The 21,888-nt window shown below is 52.5% G+C and overlaps 1 long non-coding RNA gene across 4 annotated transcripts; it reads left to right on the top strand.

Annotated features, from left to right (window-relative positions):
- Positions 1–827: 827 nt before the first annotated feature.
- LOC309864401 lies at positions 828–7,159 on the top strand. 4 transcript variants are annotated; one of them, XR_014311500.1, is made up of 5 exons: positions 828–896; positions 1,055–1,179; positions 2,179–2,291; positions 5,661–5,935; positions 6,030–7,159. It is a non-coding gene; the product is annotated as an uncharacterized lncRNA (long non-coding RNA). The 4 variants fall into 4 exon arrangements; XR_014311501.1 differs by lacking the exon at positions 828–896 and having other exon boundaries at positions 907–1,179; XR_014311502.1 differs by lacking the exon at positions 828–896 and having other exon boundaries at positions 907–1,179; positions 5,738–5,935.
- The last annotated feature ends 14,729 nt before the right edge of the window (positions 7,160–21,888 follow it).

The following is a 21,888-nucleotide window of genomic DNA, read 5'->3' on the forward strand; positions in this document are numbered from 1 at the left end:
TTGGTGAGGACAGGCCTGCCATGCGAATGCCTAATTGAAAGCAGAGAGTTGAAATGAGGGCCCAGTGATAAAGGGAGAACCTGGAGGGCCCCGACGGGAGTCCAGGCAGGGCCATGGCCCAGGGGGACTCATGGTTAGCAGCTCACTCAGCTGGAGAGCAGAGAGGGGTCTCGGGACAATGGCTGACGGGAAGGAACCACAGTAGTCCAGACACCCGCCTATGGGAGCCGGAAGTCTCCGGATGGGTGGGGAGCCCCCCAAAGAGGTTTGGAGCTGGAACCTTTGCCCTCCTGTCAGCTGCACCTCCACAGCTGGAAGAATCCCTCCTCCCCTCAGTGGATTCCTGGTCCAGTCTATGGTCACCAGGGCATGGAATTGTTCAGCCTGGGAATCAGGCAGTTGAGTCCCAGGTCTGCCCCAGGCTGCAGAATAGATGAGTTGGGGTTTTTTTTGTTGTTGTTGTTTTTTGTTTTGTTTTTTTGTTTTTTTTTATTAGCTGTCCCTTGTTAACTCATAATTGCAATCATGTAACATTTAATAGAGACACAAAGTGATCCCCATCGCTGCCCCACAATCATTCATTAGCTAACAAGATGGAGTGGCTCATAAAAAAAGGCCCTTAAAAAAATTCTGGAGAAATGGAAAGCAGGAGGTGATGCAAGCCTTGGTTAACAAAGGCCGAGGGCCGGGAGGCGTGAGCGGGTGTGAGCAGAATAACCCAGCCCTGATAAGCCACAAAGCAGAGCCGGCTGCTCCTTCCTCCCTCTGCTGCCTGAGTCACAGAAGCCCGGGATGTGTTCAAAATCGAGCAATGTAATTAGCAGGTTGCGTCATGCCCTCGATTATAAATTACAACGGGCACAAAGAGGGAGGATGGAGGAGCGGGGATTATAGGGGTAACCCAATCCTGGAGCCCGGGAGGGGGGGTGGGGGGCCGGGAGCTACCACCCAGCCACTCAGGGACCCCAGGAGCCTCTGCCTACCCTGTCACAGGGCAGCGACGAGCCCTGCTCAATGCTTTGTGTAGCCCGGGATAATGATTTACAAACTTCAGGAATCAGGAGGTGCGAAAAGAAGACGACCCTCTTAACCCGGCCATTGTCTATCCCCTGCCGGAACGCCCAGCATGCCGCGGGCCTGTGCACCTGTGCACACGGATGCTGTTTGAGGATGCTCCAGGTGAGGAGCCCTCGGAGGGGCTGGATCGATAAGATCTAAAGGGGCTGAGCTGGGGGTTTGGAGACACTGTCAGGGATGACTGAGACTCAGCAAACAGAGAGGGGCTGCAGTGATCTGCTGAGGCTTCCCTGTGCAGATGAGTGGTGGGTGGGGGGTGGGAATGGAACTCATGTTTGATGACAGAGCCGGCTCTGTTCCAGGGGTCAGGGAACCAGATCCACCCCAGGCTTTAGGCCAGCAGGCTTCGGGGGCCCAGACAAGCCATTTCTCCTCTCTGAGCCTATCCCTCCACCTCACTACAATCCCATCAGCTGGCCATCGGACCAGAGTGAGTCATTTCCCATCTCTGTGCCTCAGTTTCCCTACCGGGCTTTGCCAGAACTGGCCATGTCATTTGCAGCATGTAAAGCTCACCTCCATGTAAATGGGGACCTTGGTTTCCCCATTTACAAAAGAGTGGTGACCCTAGTCCATCTTGAAGACCAGCTGGAAAGACTCTCTGGGTCTAGGATGAACTTTTTATCTAAAAGCTAAAGAATTAGCCAATGAACCCACACCTAGGAGACCGGGCAGAAGGGGCCAGGTGCCTGGGTGATCTGGGCACCTGTGCGAACCAGAGCCTAGGGAGGGAGGCAGAAGGAAGTCAGAGCCCAGGCACACAGCAGGCTCGGGCAGAGCAAGGCCCCGGCGGCGTGGTTAACCCTGGAGCCCATGGAGGCACACCCTTAACTTCCTCCTGGTGGCGAAGAGTTGGCCTTTCGCTCTGGCCTTTGCAAATAGCCTTCACGCCTCGGTATTTTCTTAGCAGCCCTATTCTTGGGCAGAGGAAATAATCCCATTAACTTTATTATCTCTTCGAGGAAGGATAAGGGTACAGGTTTGCCCTTAAGTTCAAGGACCGCCTTCTCTCTTGAAAGGAAAACCACAGAGTTGGGGCAACTCGCTTGATGGGAAATTTGCTCTAAACAAGGCCTGCCCCCAGAAGAGTTTTATTCTCAGGGTGGAAGAGAGAACCCAGCCGCATCCTGAATGGTGGCCCTCAGCCACTCCGGCCTCCATGTCTCCTCTCCAGGCCTCAGTTTCCTCAAGTCTGAACTGTCACAGAGCAACAGGTATCTTCTTCTTTTTTTTTTTTTTTTAAGATTTTATTTATTTGACAGAGAGAGACACATCAAGAGAGGGAACACAAGCAGGAGGAGTGGGAGATGGGGAACCATCTCCTCACCCAGCAGGGAGCAGGATGCAGGACTCCATCGCAGAACCCTGGGATCATGTCCTGAGCCGAAGGCAGGTGCTTAACGACTAAGCCACCCTGGTGCCCAAGCAAGAGGTACTCCTGGTAAGTGGTAGAGACTGGGATGGAATCCCAGTGACCACTGCCTTTCCTCAGATCCCGGTGCCGCTCCCTTGGACTATTGCCCAGGCCACCAGCCTCGGCCCCCAGATCCTTTTGCCGCCATGCAACCACAGGACCTGGCGAAAACCTGTGACTCTGAGCACGCTCTGGCCCCGCTTAAAGCCCACCGAAGTCACCCTTCCCCAGGGTCCCAGGCCTGGCCCCTCCCTCCCTCTCCAGCTTCTTTTTTCTACGTGTAACCCAAGTTCCTCTGAGCTGCGGGGCCCTTCCCAGAACACCCCAGGCTAATTCCCACCTCCATGTCCTGGCACCAGCTGTTCCCCCATGCAGGATACCCTTCCCCTTGTTCTGCTGAGCATTTTAGATTCAGCCTTTAGGGACTCTGTGTCACCCCCTCCCAGGAGCCCTCTGCCCCGTGCCCCATCTGTGCTTCCCACCTGAGCAAAGCCCTATCTTCACAAGTGCGAGTTGGATTGAAAGCACTCTGTGCTGTGTCCTCTCTAGGCCGTGAGCTCCCATGGGTAGGTGGTGGGTGCCCCACACTCAGGGCCCTGCCTGCGTATAGTCAGGGCTCAGAAGTATCTTCTTTGTTGAACTGCTGCCTTTTCCCACAAGAGAGAAGAAGTGGATGCAGCTTGAGCCCCAGGCCTGTGGGGTGAAGTCTGAAACCCTGGCTCATTCATTCACACAATCTGAGTACATGTTACGAGCCAGGAATGGGGGAAGTACCAGACCAGTTTCAAACAATTCCCTGAAGGCATTTACAGGCTTCCCCCCGCAACCCCGCTCAAGGAGAAAAATATTCCTGAAGCTGTCCCCCAGAGTAGGCGGACCGCCAGGGGGACGGTGGCAGCGGGAGGCCGCCCGGTCAGCTTAGCCCAGCAGGGCCTGTGCCTTATCGGCAGCGATCTCCTGGCTCTCTCAGTCAACAGAAGCTGGGTGTAAGGAGGTGGTGACAGAGAGGGGGCCATCTGGAGGCCTCTTCCCACCTGTTAGGAGCTCTCTGCACGTCCTCCCGTTGGTGAGGCAACCGTCCTTGTGTCTGCACCGCCTAGGCAGGTGACAACTCTGCTCCCAGGTCAGTGTGACATTAGATCCCTAAGTCGTGACCTCACTCAGGCATCTGTCCTTGGGTCCCGTCTGTTTCTGAGCTGAGAGCCAAAATATCAGCAGTGACACGGCACCTGGATACTCTTCCCAGAAATGCCAAACACAGAACAAGTGTGGCATTTGATCAGATAGGAACCCGGGATTCAGAGACATGAACGTACCTACCTGAGGTCACACAGCTCATAGGAGCTTACTTCAGCCTGTAAAGTGCATCCTTTCCTTCTTTCCCTGCCCTTGGGGGCCTGCGCTGTGCCTCACATTTGGTCTTTTCCAGGCCTAATGTTGGTGCAGGTGTGAATGACGGTAATACCTCCATCTGTTAGACACCTACGATGTCCCCAGCACAGTTTCAAGTATTTCATTTACATGCTTTCAATTAATCATATCTATGGAGCGACAGACACTGTTCTAGATGCTGGAGATATGGCATTAAGCAAAGCACACAAAACTCTGAGGAAGCTCATATTCCAGTGAGAAAAGCAGAATAAGCCAAGAAATGAGTAAACAGAAAATAACCTACATGGTAAAAAGTAAATTGGGAGAAGAGCTGATCAGCAGAGGCCTTAGATCTGGTGACTTTTGAGCAAACCCCCGAAGACACTGAGAGAGGGAACACAGGACTACCTGAGGGACAAAAGTGCTGGGCAAAGGGGACAGTAAGTACCAAGACCCTGGGGCAGGAACAGACATGGCGTGTTCAATAGCCAGGAGGCTACTGAAATTGGAGCAGAGTGAGAGACATGCGGGGTGGAGGAGGTGAGGTGTTGTGTTGATTGTGTGTTAACTCATTTAATATCACAGCAACGCTGAGCACCGGTACTATTGTTGTTCCCTTTAGCTGATGAGGAGCCTGAGGTACAGAGAAGGAAAGCAATCTGTCCAAAGTCACACAGCAGGCATGTAGCTCCATACTGATGATTTTAGGAGCATCCCTCACAGCCCAGAGCACTGGTTCCCAGTCCCAGGGATGAAAGAAAATCATCCAGGGAGCTCGGGAAGCATCCAGATCTTCAGGTTCCTAATTTCTGCAAAGCTGCCTGGGAGATTCTCACAGAACCTTCACTAGCTCAGCTTTGGTGAACCTCTGGACACTGGCTTTGGGCAGGCTGGAGCAGAAGAGTGAGCACTGGGCCTGGATCCTGACCTTAGTGCGTCTCTAATCTGAGTGGCTGAAGTCCTCTGTGAAACAAGAGAGCTGAACTCCATCGTCAAATTCCCCGCACTTTTTAGTGGTAGAATTTTTCCTTCGGTCAGGTCTTAGGTACAGTCTGAGATACAAAATAGGTCAGAAGAGCTTTATTGGGGGGCGCCTGGGTGGCTCAGTGGGTTGGGCCTCTGCCTTCAGCTCCGGTCATGATCTCCGGGTCCTGGAATCGAGCTCCGAATTGGGCTCCCCCCCCCCCCCGCCTGCCTCTCTGTCTACTTGTGATTTCTCTCTCTGTCAAATAAATAATTTTTTTAAGGAGCTTTTTTGGGGGGTGGGGTTCAGGCTATCTGCTCCTTGGCGGCCCCTAAGGCACAATTTACTGATTCTCTGAGCTCCAGTCAGAGCTGGAGAGCATAGGCACATGGTCAGATAGCTTTGAGTTCTGTTATGCTGGATCCTCTTCCCAAGGCAGTGTCCCGTGGAATGCGCCCCAGGCCCTGGTGTAGGTTCTGTAAATCCTACTTCAGGAACACTCCAGGGACTTGCTCCGGACCCCAGTTCCAAGTCCTGGAGAGGCCTGAGTGCAGGTAACATGGTATGGGGTGGGTGGAGAGGGACCTGGGGCTGGACACACAGCTCCTTCCAGCTTGTCAGTTTCCTCTGCCTGCTTGCCGTCCTTGCTGGGGAGGGGAAGTGACATGTCCTAAATGCTTGGGGGGATCCTTGGACCTGTTGTCGGAGATAGTACAGCAAGTGGCAGCCATCCATCTGATGGGGGTGGGGATTTGCTTCTACTTGAGCTGGGCCTTTGGCATCTGGGATTTGCTCTCCTTGCTTGCTTTGGGATAACAAGAACTCCTCCACCAGGGCAGGCCCCTGGCATTGGCTGAGTTTTTCCATGAGAGTCCTTCCTGAGACTGCATCTTGGGGCACCCATTTCACAGATGAGACAAATGAGGCTCAGAGAGATCCATGTGGAATCATGTGCTTTACAAAGGTGGTGAGACCAACCCTTGGACCTCAAAACAAGAGCTTCACCTGCTAGGGCCAGAATCCTTTTGGATGGGAGGAGACATGCCTTGCAGAAGACAGACAGATCCCTGACCTGACAGAGTCTGCACCCTACAGGAGGACGATCTCAGGTTGAAGCCCTTCTATTAGTTCCTTCAATATCCAGCACAGTCCCCTGCACCCAGCAGGTGCCAAATAATTGTCTGTGATATGCTTGCTTTGCAGTTGGAAGTGAAATGGGTTTCCTGTCGGAGATGCCTTGGACACTCTTTGGAGTTTACTCTCCTTGTCCATAGGATAGGATAATAAACACGATTACCTCCCTGGCCTGGTTGAGAATAGGAAGCAGGCGTTGGAGAGAATTCTTGCAGGCACCTGCCACACGCTGTGCTTAGCCTCCAGTCCTGATGATAATGCTGCAGGACAGAAACAACTCTCCCCATTTTATGGAGAAGGATCCTGAAGACTGGAAAACCAAACCTGGATCTCTCACCAGAGCTCATGTTCTTCCCACTGCTTCTGGCTGCTTCCCTCTTACGGTCCCGGCCCCCAGTGTGCGGTTTGGCTTTGTTTTGATTTGATTTGAAGTCCCCAAGTGAGACAGAGCAAGACTGAAGCAAAGCCCGCCAAGCCGAGCCCCTCCCCTCCAGTGGCAAGCAGCCAAGGGCCCCAGGAGGAAAGGCCAGGATTTGTAACTCTAGGTGCAAGGACCCCTCTCTCTGACTGGCACATGGAAATGACACAGATTCCTCTGCATCTCCTCTGTGTGGTGGGAGTGGGGAGAAGAGATAGTCCATGGGGTCCACCCCCCACCCCCCGCCTCCAAGGCTAGATGCTGGCTGTTTCTGAGGGCCTCATCGGGGTCCACGTTGAGGGCCTGGCTGTCAGCTCGAGTCTGAAACCCTCTTCCCTTCCCAACACAGCCATACGGTTGCTCTGGCCACCCACATGGGGCTGTGGCCTTGGACAGACAGAAGTCCTGGAGTCAAGAGGCTGGGCTCGATGGGAGGACTGCTGGCTCCTGTGGGGAGACCTACCTGAGCCCCCAGGCTGGGTCCACTCAGGCCTGGCAAGGGAAGGGCCCAAGGGTAGGCCCACGTGGCTCCTAGGACCACCCCATGAGACAGGGGCTACTGGGCCCCTGAGAGCGCCGTGGGGCCAAAGGGGAGGGTAGTATTTTCTCAGCAGGATTTATGTGTGTGTGCGTGTGTGCGTGTGTGTGTGAGTGAGTGTGTGTGTGAGTGAGTGTTTAACAAGGAGTGGGGCCTGCCTGACTTCTGAGCCTGGAATTTATACAGCCCCTCGATGGCGGCAGCCGTTTATCTTGACCGAAAGAATAATAAACTCAGTTGACAGGATGATGTATTCAAAGCATCTTCCCGTCACAGCCCAGAGCCCCCCGGCCCGCTGTTAGGATGTCTGGCGTGGTGGGGACTGTGTTATCGAGTGTTTAGCCCCCGTGGATTGTCAACAACGCATTGTTTGCAGGTTTGGGGCAAGGCGGAGATGGGCCGGGCTGGGGTGGGAATGGGGGTGTCTGGCCACACAGGAGGGTGAAAGCCTGGCCGCCCAGATGGGGTCAAAGAGGCGTCTGCCTTTGATGGAAGCTCGGAGGCCCAACCCCTCCTCCTCGCCCCGATGTTCCCTTTTCTGCCTCAGAGAGAGTCCTCCTCACTGACCTCTGCACAGGTCCCAGCCCAGCTCTAGAGGCAAAGGGACACACACCAGGGCCCCACAGTACTCCAGGGGTTGGGAAAACCTCCTCCACACTCCACTTTCCATTATTTCCTTAAACAAACAAACAAAAATCAGCATTAAACCTCAGTTGTAAAAAAAAAAAAACACCCTGGAAAGGGTGAGGGAAAGTCAATAATCTGGGCTTACTCATAAGAAAGATCTCAGTCCAGTTCCCTGACCATCCACTGGCCAACCTTGGGCCAGTCGTGTGAGCTCCCAGAACCTTCTTCTCTCCTTATGTGATGGGAATCATGATGGTTGTTCCACCTATTTTACAAACTACCATAGCCCCACTCAACCACAGGGGATATGTTCCAAGATCCCCAGTGGAGAATACCAAGTTCTCTCTCTCTCTCTCTCTCTATATATATATATATATGATGTTTTTTCCTCTGCATACATACATGAGATAAAGTTTAATTTACAAATTAGGCACAATAAGAGATTAACAACAATAACCACTAACAAAACAGAACAACGATAACAACTATTGTAATAAAAGTTAAGTATATGTGGTCACTCTCTCCAAAGACCTTACTGGGCTGTACCCCCCTTCTTCCTGGGTCAAGGTAAGACGACATGAGATGAGGCGAGGGAAATGACACAGACACTGTCACACGGCATTAGGCTGCTTTCGACATTCTGAAGAAGTCAGAAGGGGGGCATCTGCTTCCAGACCGTTGTTGACCGCGCGTAACTGAAACCGTGGGAAGCGAAACCGCGAATGAGGGGGACGGCTGTACATGGTTACCATGTATTCGGGGCCTATGATGGTGATGAAATAAGATAAGGATTAGGCAAATGCTTTGATAACTTGGAAGCAGAAGATTTTTAAATTCAAATGTTTTTTTTCTCAAGGCCCCCTAAACTTTAGGCAGGAGCGCCCCAGCTTCTGCCTCTGACAACGTGCTTCTCCCTCCACTTCCCTTATGGGAAGTCCTTTCTTGTACCTCACCTTAAGCTCTCTCTTGTTTCGGTTTTAGCTGTTGCTTTGGAATGCTTCACACAGAGGTTCCAGTTCCCCTTCTCTCTTAGGGCACCTCCCCTTTTCTGGCTTAAGGGTCCCAGTTCCTTCCCTGCTCCTGGTGGGGGGCCGCTCCACCCAAACCAGCTCCGGGACTCCCCTTCCTACAGAAGCGAGTCCTTTACTCCTGCTCCTCAAAAGCAAGGGGGGGGGGTTCCCCTGGGCAGAGAGCAAGCCCCACAGGAGGTTAAAGGGGGAGTGGCAGGTGCAGGGAGCAAAGGGAAGACCCAAGGAAGGAATGCATAAGCAAGCAGTTGGCACCATATCAGGAGTCAGTTTGGAGCCTCAGTTAAGCCTCTTAATAGCCAATATTATCTCCATTTTATAGATTTGAAAACTGAGGCTGGGGAAATTTCAGTTTTTTGCCCCTTGGCAGATGGCAGGTGGCAAGAGATTCAAGTCCAGAAAGTTTAGCTGGCTTCAGAACTGCACTTGACCTGGCAACCTCAAGGAAAGAAGGAGAAAGCCACCCTGAGGCTGTGGGGTTCTGGGCCAAACAGATGGATGGGGTAATAGGGCGATGGGGGGTAAAGGCCACAGGAAGAACCATGGAAGATCCAAGCTGGGGGAGGGTGACACAGAAGCAAAAGCCTGCAGGCTGGAGTAGGTTCCAGGGGAGAAGTCAGAGAGGACCTCAAATCCAAGAACAGGACACAGGTGTGTGTGTGGTCACCTGGGCTGGGGACAGAGACACTGTGCAGCAGGCAACAGCATCTTCAGATGTCCAAGAGTGATTTATTAAATCACTTATTCATTCACTTCTCATCCCTTCACTTCCTCCTTTATTTGCCTAAGAGTCAAGACCCTTCTAACAGGAAGGAGACCTGTCAGCAGGTCCCCATGCACCCATCTATGTGTCCCACAAGTCATGAGTGCCTATTACGTGCCCAGCCCTGAGTTCTATGGAAAAGTGAGCCTGTCCTCACCCTCCAAACGCTGAGGGTCCCACAATGCGGGGAGAGGGAAGCAGGCAGACACTTACAAACCACATGTTTGCGTGTTCATTGAGTCAATCAACATTTGAGAGCCCTCCGTGGAAGAAATCAGGATCAGAATGCTGACCAGGACGCCCTCCTGCCCTTGGTGGGCACAGGCTGGCTGAGGCCATGAGGAAACAGCACAAACATTTCAGCTCCAATACTCAAGCAACTGTGAGAAATACTAAGAAGCCGGAGGGGAGGACAAGAGTTCCCAGAGGGAAGTGACCATGCATTTGAATTTGCGTTTGTGCATTCATTTACTCTGGGCCTCATTTGTTATCGAGAATCTTTTGTGTGCTGGGCATTGCTGGCAACAACAGGAGGGCCCACAGAGGAGGCCATCTTTCTTGGGCAGACCACTCTCTGGGCCCCTTGCTGGGGGACAGGCCAAGCTTGGGGTGGACACTGCAGTCACGGGAGATGGGCAGCCACAGACCCTTCCTGGCCATCCACAGGCAGACACAGTGGTTAGGAGCTGGAGGGCACTTAGCAGTGCAGCCTGGGAAAAGTAGAAGGAAGCTGGGCCCTATGGGAGGCTCCATCTGGGCCATACCATGCTCTGCCCCAGCCCCTGAGTGACCTGGGGTCAGACCACAAGCAGTCGGAGGGGATGGAGTGACAGAGTTGGGACTCTCGTAGAGAAGGCAGACCCAAGCTCTGTGCAAGGATATATTTGGGGATCCCTGGTTTTTGTTCACTAGAACAGAGACTGTCGCTGTCACGACTTTCTGGAACCCTGATTTGCACATGTCCTCCCCACCTCCCCATCCTCTGGGGTAGATTTGCATGCCTATTTGCATGTGTTTGCATAAAGCTTGCTCCTATCCATATTCATTTCAGGCATTTTGATTTATGCGATTCTCCCCCTCCCCACAGCTGGCTGTCCCCATGTCTTTTGCTCCCCCTTCTGGAAGGGAAGACAGGGCAGGGATGATGCCCAGCTGCAGACAATCTCAGTGTTTCTCTGTGGCAGTACCCGGTGAAGGCCGAGAGCAGTTTTCTCGGGAGCTAATCTGCGTGCCCGACTCTCCCGTGCTCTGCCTGAAACCAATGTGAGCTCGGAAGGCCCTGGGGACTCGTAAGCTGAGCATGTCCTCATGCTCTCGCTGGGCCTCGGGGAGCGCCAGGCCAGAATGAGAACCGTCTGTGGCCTGTCCGCTGGAGAGCAACTAATGGAGTGATGAGTGAGTGTCGCCTGGAAGTCTGGGGGCCATCCCATGTGGGTCGTCTTGGCTGTCCACAGTCGGGGGGCCAGATCTGGGCTTGGGACCCCTTCCAGGGCCCCACTGCAGGCGCCCGGCCTGCAGAACACAGCCCACAGCATCTACACCCATACGTGGAGAGGAGCAAAGTCTGACTGCGGTCCTGGTGCGGGCTGGGTGGTGCTGGGAAAGAGCTTTTCCCTCCGTGGGCCTGTTTCTCCTTCTGAACCTAAAAGTCTTCCCAGTGTCGGCCTCTGCAAGCATGAGCAGGCAGCCCCAGCTCACCACCTGAGCCCCAGAGGGGGTTCTTCATGGTCATGAAAAGGCCAAAGCCAACACCACCGCCCTGAGGCTCACACTCTCCCTCCCCAGAACCCTCCCTCCAGCCTCTGGGTCATAGGCACGCCAGTGGACGTGCCGGCTGCCAGTCAGTTCGCACTCAATATAATGTGACCAAGGGCGGAGCCAAGAAGCCGCTGGGAATCCAGGAACCCCCCCTCCGCCACATTCCATCCCCACCGTCTCCATCTTAATGAGGTCCCACTAGAGATGCCCCCATGTCAGGGACTGGGAATGTTTCCACCTGGGCAGAGACAGACAGGAGGCTCTGGGGGCTCTGCCTTGGGAACCCTCCCGCCTGCCAGTGCTGACCGCCAGCTGAGAGCTCCCAAATCGCGCCTACCCCCCGACTTCCCCCGGACACACACACCCTGGGCCGTGCAGGGCTCAGCTTGTCACCGACAGGCTCTCCACTAAACGAGGTGGCTTGATTGCCCCTTATCATGGGGCCTTATCTCCTGTGGTCACTCGCCTGCCAGACTCCAGAGAGCCACTCAGCAGGCCTCTCCCAACCTCTTGCTTCTCCAGCCCCGACTCTCTCCTGCCTCAAGGGGACACTGGATTCCAGTGACCCTCCCCCTTGGTCAGTCAGGCTAGAGACAGAAAAGGAATAGAGGGAACTAAGGATACTTGTCCCTGCTGTCCCTTAACCTGTCACAGCTTCCCACACATTCTCACTCACCCCTCTCTGTGATACAGATTTGGTGGGCCCATCCTGCCTAATGTCTTGTCATCCTGCTTCAAAAGTGAAAAACAGGTTATTATCTGTGGTGCAGTTCTTTACTCCTCTGTATCAGGGGTTTCCTAGAACACAGGCTCTGTCTCCCCTCAGACTGGGGCTCCCTGAGGGCAGGGCTGTGTCTCCCCACACAGAAACACTTTCCCCACCGTCTGACCTGAGCTGCACCATCCACAGCCCACCTGCTCCCTGGGTAGTGGTGAGTGCTGGATCTAGACTGGACCTTCTGCTGCCCAAGAGCCATTCCTAGGCTGGACAGAAGAAGGGGCTAGAGTGGAGGCCCCAGGGCACCTCTGAGGGGAACAGGGCGTCCTCTGTAGGGATCTATCTGCGGTTGCATCTGGAGGCAGAGGAATGAACAGGATGACCCTTTTATTGGCTCTGGGTCAATAAAACCTTTTATAGATCCTCAGAGTTTAGTACAGGATACCACCGAGATGGGGCGTGGCTTTTGTTTTGTTCTGTTGATCTGCTGGGTAGGTTGTTGATAGAAGAAAAACATGAAGGAAAGGACGATGAAGAAGAGGGAAGGAAGGAAAGAGGGGAGAGAAAATTCTCAGTCTTTTCCCTTTTTAAGTCTCCTGTATGCGAATGTATTTGTTTAAATGCCTCTTATCTTCAACGCTCGTTTCTCCACTGGTGGAGGGGTCTGTGGAGCGAGGCTGGTTTTTCTCTCAGTGACAACAGAATTGCAGGCTCCATAAATGACCCACTGGTGCCTGGGCAGAGGAGGAAGGCAGGTTTGAGGTGAGGGCCCCCCACTACCTCTCCCTGCCCTTTTCCCATCCTCACCCAGCCCCAGGCCCCTGTGACCAGGGCAGGGGATGGGCGGTCCAGTCTCTGTGGGGCGGCTTCAGCCGGCTCAGTCACCCTCCAGCCTCTCTCCAGCTTCCCCCCTCCCCGCAGCCCCCCTCCGGCTTGGCTGGGCTCCTCTCCTTGAGAGCCTCCCTTGCCACCAGCCCAGCCAGAGGCCTCGAGGACTTCCCTCAGGCTTACCTCCCCACCTCTGTGGGACCCTTGCTGCTGGCTCTGCCTCTTCCAGGAAGTATCTCTTGATGCCATACTCTCCCTGATTCGTTTACTCCTGTGTTCATCCTTTCAACACACATTTTTGAGTCTCTGAGATGTGCCAGGCATAGGAGATAATGCGCCTGGGGAGCTCAGAGCCCAGTAGAGGAAACCAAATGTCAACAGTCAATTAAAGCTCTTCATGGTGGGTTTTGGTTTGCTGTCCAGTCTATAATGATAACATCTAACATCAGTTGAGGGCTTACTATGTGCCAAGCACTATTCCAGTGTTTCACATCGAGAAACTCTTTTAATTGTGGAAGTCCTGTTTGCTCATGAGGGTCAGACCTGAATGCAAACCCAGGCAGTCTAGGCCAGAGGCTGCTTACCTCACAGCCTAGAGATGTTTCTTTTATACCTTGGGTCCCATTCCCTGCCCCTCACAAGGCGGAAGGGCGCTGTGGCAGTCCTACCTGTCCCAGTTCCTTGCCCAGGGCTGAGTCAGCCATCTCTGAGAGAAGGGACTTGTGTTCAGCCCTGCCTACTTCTGCTCTCTTGAGCATCTCTCTCTGGATAAAGTAGGCATCTCTGAGCCAGACTGTCAGCCCTTGGCAGACAGGACCTGTAATCTTCTCAGCACCAAGCCCAGGATGGGCCCCATGCAGGACTCGCTGAGTTGGCTGAGGAAGGCGGCCCTCAGGCCGGGAGGAGGGTAGGGATGAGGGTTAGCAGAGTGCCAGCGCTGAGGGTGGCCGGCGCAGGGGCTTGGCCCATAATGACCATGAGGGATGTGCCAATCCCTAATTGGTCTCCTAGGCCCCCTCTGAGGAAGTGTGTCTCCAGAAAAGATCCTGCTGGCCTGACTCGAGCTTGATTTCCTCAAGGTCCAGAGAGGCTGGTGAGAAGCAGCCCTCAGTTCAGGGATTATTTGGAGATTTGGCCCCTGATAGGAAGCCTCTGGACCATCAACCTATGTTCCTCTCTGGGGGTCCTTTAAGCAGGTCCTGCAGTGTGGGGGCATGTCCTAGGGCTGAGACACAGGAAGGAAAAGGAAGGGAGGGAGGGAGGGAAGGCAAGGAAGGAAGGAATTAAGCACCTAGAGAGAAAGGAGGGGGGAACAGAAGGGGTGTGTTTGCACACTTGGGGTGTCTGGAGCACTTATTGCCCACCCCACCCCGGCCCCACCGTACATCATGGAAGGCCCTGCCTTAAAGGAGCTCTCAGAGCTGGTTGTAGCTGGTGGTAGCCCACGGGCCCCCAAATCCAAGGGGGAGGGGAGGCTGTGGTGGGATGACCCACCCCTGAGTCAGGCCAGCTCTCCCCCAACAGAAGCAGGGCCAGAGGATCAGGTCTGTGTCTGAGGCCAGAGGCCCCGGATGCCCCCACATTCTGGCCTGGGACCTCAGGCCCTCAGCTCCGGCTCGGCTGTGGAGGTCAGCTCCTGTCTCTGGCCTGAACATGGAGGGGCCACCATTCGGGGTCATTCGGGTCTGAGGTTAGGGTCTGACCTGTGCCAGCCCAGCCCCCACCCAGCAAAGCGAGTGCTCCTCGGGCACCAGCCTTGTGCCTCATTGTGTGGAGACGGAGGGCAGAGGGGGCTTCACTGTGGAGACTCCTGACCTCCTAAACTCCCTGGTAAGCCTGTGAGCCCCTCCAGGTCAGGTAGCAAAGGGAGAACCTTTTCAGAGACGGAACCCAGCCACCTGAGGAGAAAGGGATGGAGCTGCACAAAGCCAGGACTGGCCAGGGTGAGGCCTTCTTAGACCAGGCCTTCCTGTCTCCCCGGCTCCCCTGGTCTGTAGCAGGCCACCCCTGAACCAGGCTTCCCTGGGCCTGCAGCCCTGAGCCCCAAGTGCACGTGCAGGCAGAATTTTGTTGCCCAGGGTCCTGCCAGTTCACGCATGTGCGTGTGTGTGGCCGGGGCAAGCTTCTGAGTGAAGAGGCCCTGGGAACTCCAGGGCTGGGCCTCCCCTTCCTTCTAAACCACAAGGCCACGGGCCAGCCTCAAGCCTTGGTTTCAAGGCCCAGAGAGGCTGATGAGAAACAGACTCGCCAGAGATGTCCGTGGGTGTCAGTGACCAAAACTCAGGAAGAGGGCAAACCCTGAGGCCCTGGGGTTCCTGGGACTCAGGGAGGCCTCTGATCAGCCCAGGACCCTCTCTGGGCCTGCAATCGTCTCCACCCCTAAGAAATCCTGACGGAGCAGGCCTCGTGGGTGAGGAGATCTGCGGTTACAACGAGTGCCCCGGCTGACCCCGACTGCCATGATACGGCGGAACATCATAGCTGGGACATCGGGTTTTGAAGAGCTAAGCTGGAATTTCCTCTCAGTTTCTCCCCGGCCTCTCTGGAGTTAATAATATGACTTCACAGAGACAATGTCACATCACAGGTGCTCCCTGCGTAGTGGGAACAATAAGAACAATGATCATAACGACAGGGCTGACCATAACCCAGGCCCAGGTCACACCCAGGAGGCCTGTCTGGCTCACAGAGCCCCAGCCCTGTCGTCTCCTCCCTTGTAAATGGCAGCCAAGAAGGCCCCCTCCTCTGGGTACCCCATGGGTCCTGGGCAAGGCCCCACAGCATGCCCCCCCTTTGCCTAAACCAGCACTCTCAGAAGCCACTACTCCCTTGGGAGATGCAGTGGAGCCCCCAGGGAGCCAGACCGGTTTCCTCCAGGCTAATTGGCTAACCGTCTGCTGCCTTGATAGCAGGAGGTCTGGACAGGACTACCGCTGGGCCAGCCCCGCACTCTGCCAGTCTCTCCAGCTAACTTGAAGCCTGCAAGGATTAACACGCAGGCTGGCTTTGCTCCCCGAACTCCTTATCGAGACCCTGTCCTCCGACAAGGCAAGGCAGATGGTTTCTTTTTCAGGCAAAGGACCCTGGGAGGCTTGTAGACAAGGGGAGGGAGGAAGAAGGGAGGGCAGCTCTCCCTTCCTTCTCGCCTGCCAGGCCTCCTCAGCCCCTCCCTCCCCAGGGAGCAATCTCAGCTCACTCACTCTGAGTCCCTGTGGGAGGAGGCCCCCCAAACAACCTCCCTTTTCAGACAGGAAACCTCAGTGAGGGCTGGTAGCTGACCTAGCCATTCAGTGAGGAGGAGCCCGCCTTGAACACGGTCTCCAGGCATGCATCTCTGGGGCATTTACCCCTCATCTCTTGCTGCCGGGCAACAGCAGAGAAAGAGCTCCATGAGGGCCTGGACCAGGGTCCCTTTGGCAGAGCAGTCAGGGAGCACAGGCTTGGGAGCTTGGGGACAGGAGGGGAGAAGGGGACAAAGTAGGAAGACACCAGTCACTCAGGAAATTAACCCGTGGGTAGTGATGGTTTGGGTCACCAGGTCCCAGGAAGAGAGTCCCAGGTCCCTCCCCCAAGGCTTAAGAGAGACAGAAGTGAGTCTCCCTCCTCATCCTTTTCCCCTCCCTCTAGTCTGCTGCTGAATGCAGGAGTCAGCTAAGGGTCCGAGTCTCGGCTCCCTGTCCCCCCAGCCCTCACCCCTCACGTTGCCTGTCCCCATGCCAGGAGCTGCTCCATCTCTCCTCCTCCAGGAAGCTTCCTGACCGCCCCCCCCCATTGCCTTGCCAGATCCCCAGAGCAGTCCTCATATTTGCCAAGATGCTGGGTGTTGGGTTCTCGTCTACTTGAGTGGCAACGCAGGGCTGAGCATGGGCTCCAGGCTCACACAGCTCTGGCCTCGAAACCATTCTGTGCATCAGCAGGCCACCTGGGTCTCAGTTTCCTCATCTGTAAAAAGGGACAGACAATGGCACCTTACTTCAGAAGACAGTAAGGATTTAAAGAGATAATGCAGGTAAGGATTCACCCAGAGAGGGACAAAACAAAGCTTGGAAAGCGTGTGTGCCTTTCCCCACATTATGGAGCATGCTAGTGGCAGTGAGAACCAGAGCGTTCGAGCCAGCAGATGAGAGATGGAGCCCACAATAGAGGCCACTCCCTTGTGCCCCTGGTCTCTGGACTCCTGGTCCAGTGCTCCTGTGCCTTAGAAATCATAGGGTACCCATGGCTGTGAGTGCTCAGAGCCAGGCAAAGGAGGGACAAGAGCAGCTTCCCAGGCCAAGCCTTTTGCCTGCCCTTCCAGCTTCCATGCTCCCTCAGGGACTGTCTCCACCTGACCCCGGTGGTCCGTTTCGGGTGTGGGGCTGTTTGCAACAGGCGCCTATTGTCTGCTGGCCTGAGTGCACCTGTAGTGCCTTGTCCCAGCCCGGTGAGTCAGCTCTTGGCAGGCCACAGAGCAGCCACTCCACATCATCTTAAGCCTGAAAGAGAACCTTTCTCTTCGCTTTTCTCCTCCTTCCTCCCTGTGCTCTCCATGAAGTGGTCATCTCCGCAGGGCAGCAGGGAATAGCGTTCTCTGCCAAGATTTCTTCAGTCTCCTTGGCCAGGAGACAGGGTGGGGCCTCGGAAACAAAGAGAAGGCGGCTTATAGCTGGCCAAAGCCCCTGAATTGCTTTAGGGCACAGCTTGTGCCCCCAAACTCCCTGCCTCCGGTGGGGACACCAAAGTCAGGGCAACCGCAACAACATTCTACTTGTCCACAGCCCACATGCTTGATGACCTCTACCATTCAGACTGAGGGCTGAGGTCATAAGGCTTCTGAACAGACTAAAGATGTTCCTGACAATTCTTGGACTCGAGTCTGGCAATTAAACTTCAGAGCTTCACTCATTTTTTCCCCCTACCTGAGTCAGAGCCTGTCTGCTCTCACCTTACACCCTACTCTAGTATGCTTGGTTGTCCAATTTATGTTTGTAGTAAAAGAAAAAAATCAGAAGGTGGGGGGGAAGGCCAGTAAGGATATTCTCACTGATAGCAAAAGGTGCAAAAACATAAACAATAAAAAGTAGATCTGAGAATGAAAACTAAAGCAATCTTGAGTTATTCAGAGTAGGAGCAAAAAAAATGACATATCCTAGTTCCGAGGGGTATCACTATGTTTTGACTACAGTAGGGGATATTCTTAACGAGGACCCTGAGGCTTCAGCGGAAAATTGGATTATGGTCCATCTCTGTTTAAGAAGGTTTCAGACCGTGTGATACATTTTTTACAAGGACTTTCAAAGAACATGATTTCGTATTCATTTTTTTGACATTTAAAGAATTAAGTAAGATTTAATAATAGCAGCCTAAGTGATTTAGACCAATATCCTACTGAGGACAACTAGAACAACTGGACAAAATAGTTTAAAAATCTGCTCAAAACATTGAGGAGCTCACAAGATAGGAAGAACTTTTGGGCCATGACTGAGACCCAGAGATGAAAGAGTGGCATTGAAGGCTATTTTCTCCACTAAGGGTGTTTGCCCATGGAAGAGGGGTCAGCTCAGAGTCCAGGAAGCTGAACAACAATTCTGATGGCCTTGTGGAACTCAGAGAACATGTGGTGGAGTCTGAGGCTTACCAAAAAGTTGGACTTAGTGAGCCCTTTGTCTTTGGGCAGGCACCCCAAAAGGGCTATACCTTGGAGTTAAGGGTCACAGCTCAGGTTCTAATCACAGAGGCCTTAAAACTGAAGCAGGTAACTATTATCAGTGCCCCAGGTAGCAGGCAGACACAAATGTAAATCCTTTCTGAAAGAATCTAACATCATTCTAGGGCCTGGGTTTTTTTCTACAAAGAAGTCCATAAATACAATGTCCAACACATAATTGAAAATACCCACACAGGAGGAGTCAGAAAACATAATTTCAAAACATCAGAACAGCAGACAATAGAAAGAGACCCATAAAGGTTATACGTATTAGAGTCGTCATTGAAGATCTGAAGTAAACACTTGCTATGTTCTAGAAGATTGATGTGGTTACTTCTGCTCCATTACAAAGTACCCCAGAACTTAATGGTATAAACAGTTTTGTTATCTTGTGATTTTGTGGGTCAGGAATTTAGAAAGGGCTCAGCTGGGCAGTTCTCACGTGGGGTCTCTCACACAATTGCTGTTAGACGTCAGTTAGGGCTGGACATTCAAGGCAACTTGCTCACATGGCTGGCAGTTGGTGCTGGATACCGACTGGGACCATGTTGTTGACCCAAGACCCTATTCATGGCCTCTCTAGCATGGCAGCCTCAGGGTAGCTGGATGTCTTACACAGCAGATGGCTTCCTCCAGAGTGAGAATCCTAAAAGAGGTTAGGCTTCTCTGACCTAACCTCAGATGTCATTCAACATCATTCCTGCAAAATTCTACTGAGCACAAAGAAGGGACCAACACTAGCCCAGATTCAAGGGGAGGAAACACAGACCTCCCTCCACTACCTCTCAATGAGAGGCATGTTAAAAATTTGCAGTCAAATTTTAAGACTTCCACAGATGAAAGGGTTAGCTTCTGTGGTTGAGAAAGTTCCCATAGATCGATGACCTCTTTCAAACAATGAGCTATTCTAGACTTTACCCAAATGAACTATTCTAGACTTTACCGAATGAACTCATCTCCCAGGAGGATCTCAAAAGTCTGGGCCACAACACATGAACATCTTCACAATGCCACACACTGCCAGAGGCAGCTTTGGGGGCGTCCCAGCTCCACGTCCACATTCACAATGACTTGCCTTATCCTCAGCTCTCCTGACGCCTCTGTTTCCCCCACAGAGGTGGCAAGGAAACTCCTCATGAAGGCCAAGAATCTTAAAAACATGCCATGACAAAATTAGAAATGATCTTAAGTGATGTATATCTATCCTGAGGCTTCTGGAACCTCCCTGACCCTGAAGATATCTTCGAAGATGGAAGATTCCCAGACAGGGAGAGGATGTTCACAACTTCAGAACTTGCCTGGGGTTAAAATCTAAAATAGTCAGGGAACTCCTGCTAACCAATAAGAAAAAAGACAAGAAATCTAATAGAAAAAAGTAAGCAAGAAGAAGGAGGAGGAGGAGAAGAAGAAGAAGAGGAGGAGGAGGGGGAAGAGGTGGAGGAGGGGGAGGAAGAAGAAGAAGAAGGAGGAGAAGAAGAGGGAGGAGGAGGAAGAAGAGGAAAGAGAGGAAGAAGAAGGAGGAAGAGGAGAACGAGGAAGAGGAGAAGGGGGAGGAGGAGAGGGAGGAGGAGGGGGGAGGAAGAAGAGGAAGGAGAAGAAGAAGAAGAAGAAGAAGAAGAAGGAGGAGGAGGAGGAGGAGGAGAAGAAGAAGAATTATTAGTAGAGGAAGAGGCAAGCCATGGAAGAGGAAATGCAAAGGTCAGGTATATGAAGGTTGTGCAAATTCACTAGCCATCTGAAAGATGTGTACTTCAAAAGGCTCCCCTCTGCACACCCAGCTGAATGGCACAAATGAGAAAGATGAATTCTACTCGATGTGGGGAGACAAGACCCTCATGTCCTACAGGTGAGAGGCTCAATGGGTCCATCTGTTCTAAGAGCAGCACTCTGACTGTGTTTAGTGCAGGGAAGCATGCATCACCCCATATCCCAGAATCCCACGAGTGGGTATATAGCCTGGAAAAATGATTATACACAGGGGAGAGAGGACAGGCATGGGGCGCTCATGATGGCAAAACTTGGAGTAAGTGGGGAGTTGGAGGCAGCCTAAGTTCCCACTGCTGGGGAGTGGATTAGTCAGATGCAAAGCGGCAGTTAGAATCAAGCCCGACACACCTATGAGAACGCGTACCAACAGCAGTGTGCAAAGAAAAAAGTAAAAATCAGAGGGGAATGACAGCATCACAGCATTTCCAAAAATGAGAAAACATGCAGGAAAGGACACAATGCAGCATGCAAAGAAGATGCGTGTTTCCAGACCTATATCAAGCACATAAAATGAGAGTCTGGAAGCAGGGGGTTGGGGATGGTGGAAAATGGGAGTGGAGACCAGAGGTGACCAGACCAATGACGATAGTACACTGTGAATGGAGGAGTGTATGGAGTCCGGTTATCTGCGTGCATGGCAAAAACAAATCAGGAGAGCAGATTTCTAAATTTTAACTCCAGACATACAGCTTCCATAGGCTGGGGGTAGGCTTCCAAATCCCAGTCCCGGTGATTTCTGTTGATGCCCTCCACAACATCCTAGTGAGATGTCATCAGTGGAGGCTTGAATACATCCAGTAATGCAGAACGCATCCTGGTATTAATTATTAGAAAGTAGTTTTATTACATTATATTGATAAATTATCTAATGCATTATATATTATTCTTATTATATTATCTTATTATATAATCCAATTCTAATGATTAGAAAGGTCTTCCTGAGGCCAAAATTTGTCTCCCTTTACCTTCCAAACCATTGATCCAAGTTCAATTCTTAGAAGCAAATTTAAAAAATCAGGCCCTTCTGGGTACTTGTTATGATGAGCACTGGGGGTTATATGTCAGTGATGAATCACTAAATTCTACTCCTGAAACCAAAATGAACAAACAAACAAACATAGGGGTGCATGTAAAAGAAAAAAAATCGGACCCATCCTGCTTCCACATGCCAGTCCTTCAGTGCCCCTCGATCTCTTTGGCATCTCCATATTGGTCAAGTTTCCCTCCCTCCACCTACCTCTCTTGTAGCCGAGTTGTCCTCTCAGGTCCAGTCTAGCTCCTAGGGCTTCTCTTCAAACACGGCTCCCTCTGAGAGGCCCCATATTCTGGGTACAGCCTAATCAGCACAGAATATAGCAGAACATACACCTCCTTCAGGCAGGGTCTTAGTCTCCTGTTAATATAACCTCAGATTATAGGGTGTGTTTTGTTTTGTTTTCCCTGCGATTTTTAGTGAATTTATGGTCAGCCAATCTTACAGGTTTCTTTCGATAGAATTTCTTTATCCATATCCTCCTACCCAAGCCCCCACCCCTCCGCCCACACACACCTGTGTGGCACAAAATAAAAGCACAAAAGACATACAGTGTAAAGCAAGACCCTGGCTGCCTCTTTGGTTTCTCATGTATCCTTGGAGATGATCTGTGCACATATAATCAAATACATACATTTTTGATTATACAAAGAGAAGCATGGTCTCCACTGTCTGTACACTGTCATGTACCTTGCTTTTTTTTTTTTTTTTTTTTTTACTTAAGCAGGTGTGTTGGGAAAGTTTTCTTATTAGTAACTTATAAC

The sequence above is a fragment of the Mustela nivalis genome (assembly GCF_964662115.1).
Source record: "Mustela nivalis genome assembly, chromosome: 5".
Classification (NCBI taxonomy): domain Eukaryota; kingdom Metazoa; phylum Chordata; class Mammalia; order Carnivora; family Mustelidae; genus Mustela; species Mustela nivalis.